At 41.1% G+C, this 2,682-nt stretch overlaps 1 long non-coding RNA gene and 5 other non-coding genes across 6 annotated transcripts; all 6 read right to left on the bottom strand.

Annotated features, from left to right (window-relative positions):
• Positions 1 to 489: 489 nt before the first annotated feature.
• Positions 490 to 2,019, bottom strand: LOC127292569 (uncharacterized). Its single transcript, XR_007845212.1, has 2 exons — positions 1,852 to 2,019; positions 490 to 772 (listed from the first exon to the last, which is right to left on the bottom strand). It is a non-coding gene; the product is annotated as an uncharacterized lncRNA (long non-coding RNA).
• Positions 883 to 964, bottom strand: LOC127297695 (small nucleolar RNA SNORD18). The gene has a single exon (XR_007849388.1). It is a non-coding gene; the product is annotated as a small nucleolar RNA SNORD18 (small nucleolar RNA).
• LOC127297714 (small nucleolar RNA Z105) lies at positions 1,094 to 1,159 on the bottom strand. Its single transcript, XR_007849405.1, has one exon. It is a non-coding gene; the product is annotated as a small nucleolar RNA Z105 (small nucleolar RNA).
• On the bottom strand, positions 1,223 to 1,309 carry LOC127297815 (small nucleolar RNA SNOR75). Its single transcript, XR_007849504.1, has one exon. It is a non-coding gene; the product is annotated as a small nucleolar RNA SNOR75 (small nucleolar RNA).
• Positions 1,416 to 1,503, bottom strand: LOC127297821 (small nucleolar RNA SNOR75). The gene has a single exon (XR_007849511.1). It is a non-coding gene; the product is annotated as a small nucleolar RNA SNOR75 (small nucleolar RNA).
• On the bottom strand, positions 1,639 to 1,726 carry LOC127297820 (small nucleolar RNA SNOR75). The gene has a single exon (XR_007849510.1). It is a non-coding gene; the product is annotated as a small nucleolar RNA SNOR75 (small nucleolar RNA).
• Positions 2,020 to 2,682: the final 663 nt, after the last annotated feature.

The raw sequence follows: 2,682 nt of genomic DNA, 5'->3' as shown, positions 1-2,682 counted from the left end.
ATTATAGGTATACGATGAATGTAGGAGCGCTAATATGAAATTGCCGATCAAAAAGTTATATGCGACGAAGCGAATGAGAAGTGATGTATGTTTAACCTGCCCTGCGTTGGAATGTGGTTTAATTCAGCTTCTAACAAAAGAGTGAGACGATCCCAAAAGATGTGCGACGAAGCGAATGAGAAGTGATGTATGTTTAACCTGCCCTGCGGTGGAATGTGGTTTAATTCAGCTTCGAACAAAAGGAAGTGAGACGATCGCAAAAGATGTGCGATGATGCGCCCTTTTCATCTTTTTTTCAAACAATTATATTTCAATCCAAGCCAGAGTTGACGTCCACCTCGGGTCAAAGACTAACCAAACTAACATGGCAACGTAATTCTAATTGATCAATAAACCGAAACACAAGTTTGCTCACACAAGAAACCACAATCACTATCAATTCAGATCGAAGATAGCAGTAGCTGGGCATCAAACAAGAACATGGCAAAATAAACAGAACAAGCTCCAAGTGCATACGATCAAGAAACAGAAACATATAAAATCCTCACATTACAATAACTTAGTCTTATATTTGAAACAAACACAGGTAAACATATTCCACAACCATAAACTACAGAACAGATCAGGAATCATTAGACCACGATGCCATCATCCCTCAACGTCTAGCTGCCAGATGTTAGAAGATGCTTCCTCTTCTCGAAGCAGCCTACTTGGATCGCTGCCTCATCTTTCGGCGCTTCCTCTTGAGCCTCCTCATTCTCTTCTTCTTCCACTGCAAATTGTAGTCAACATACATACCATCAGTACACAGAGGTGAAGCTTTACGAAAACAGAGAACAGTAAGTCAAAACAGAGCCAAAATAGATTTGACTAGATACTACTAGAATCAGAAGCATTGAGTGTTTCATTGGATATCATCACGAGATAATCAGAAACACGGACCAATTGTTCTTCATCATGTTCCAAACTACGAATTTTGATTGAACAAGAACACAAATATGTTTTTTGTATAGCTCTAGCACTAAGAATACCAAGGAGAAAACTAATAAATGTAAATCTTTATACAAAAGGATAAAGGCAGGTGATTTGACATTCAGAATGAGTAGGAGGATTTTATCATCAAATAGATCAGACGCCATTGTATTCCTCATCATGCCAAAGAAACAGAACTACAAATAAACAAACTACTAAGAAAAAGCAAGCAGAAGATACAGAAATAGAGTTCTCTCAGACAAATGCCTCGTTTGTCCACATGGTTTGATTGAATGGATTTCTTCAGACTCGTCATCTATTTTCATCATCACCGAGAACAATTGAAGAAGGGAGACCAAAAGAAAGACCAGCTTGAGAAATAAAAGTTACATACACTTACCTACCATATCACAGTAAGAAAATCGACACAAAAATAGATGCAGTTCTCTCAGACAAATGCCTCGTATTGTCCCCATGGTTGAATGGAATGGATTGTATCGGACATCTAATCAGTGTTGATCATCACAGAGAACCGCAAACAACGAAAGCAGAGGGAAAACGACAGACACACAGATAACTACATCTAATATCACATAACTAGACATAACACTAATATCACAGTAACTAAGACAACAGAATCAGCAAATGGAATCAGAATATAAGCAGTTCTCTCAGACAAATGCCTCGTTTTGTCCCCACGGTTGAATGGAATGGATTATATCGGACATCTAATCAGTGTTGATCATCACAGAGAACCGCAAACACAAGCATGCCGCGAGGAATCGCAAAGAAATTGACGAACTCGAGCACACATACAACAGCAGAGAATCATGTAACTACAGCAGTAGACGAGAGAGCGCGGGCAAGGTACAAACAAACCTTGGCCCTCATCTCGGCGGCGGTGCGGTGCGCTCAGTAGGTCTCGCTCTCCGGTTTGCTGCGGCGGCGGTGTGTGGAAGATCTCGATCTCAGTAGATGGATGGCTGCGAGGGCTGCCGCCTCGTACTTATAGGGCTCGGTTGCTGGAAAACGCAAACCCTAGCCGAGTTGGACACGTGGACGGCTGGGATCAGTCGACGTTCTGCTCTGAATTGAACTCTCGATTATTGGGCTTTTGGGCCGGACTTTGAACGAAGACATCGCGCCTTGGCCCACGCTCGCATAATATCCACGAAGCATGCGCCTACGAGCTACTCCCTCAGTTCCTTTTTAATCCACGCGGGGAGTTGTGTCATGCAGGAAGCGAGGTACATAGGGACGTCAATTAAAAGAGGACAGAGGTAATAGAACCTAGAACATACTCCAGTTATTTCTACTTTGAACTCCATGGACCCCTCGTTTTCCCATGAATCAAATAAGTTTGTTGAAATATCTGATAAGCAGTTAAATTGAGCATTGGAACCACTGATGTTTTGACGGTGACTCATCAGATGTAGCAAAAACCTTGAGTACTACTCCCTCCGTTCCTTTTTAATTGACTCAAATTTAGTACAAACTTGTACTAAATCCGAGTCAATTAAAAAAGAACGGAGGGAGTACATGTTAGCAATAGAAGTTGAAGGTGCCACAGTACAAATTAATATGCTGTATTTTTTTCTAATTGTATTGCCTGTTTGATTCCACGTTTGAGGTTTAGTGAAGTTCTGCGGTGATTAAGCTGACACTTCACTGTTTTAAGCAATATAATAACTTTAATGGCTTTTGCATCAT

This window comes from Lolium perenne, chromosome 4, assembly GCF_019359855.2.
Source record: "Lolium perenne isolate Kyuss_39 chromosome 4, Kyuss_2.0, whole genome shotgun sequence".
NCBI classification, from domain to species: domain Eukaryota; kingdom Viridiplantae; phylum Streptophyta; class Magnoliopsida; order Poales; family Poaceae; genus Lolium; species Lolium perenne.
This window is presented reverse-complemented; position numbering and strand designations above follow the sequence as displayed.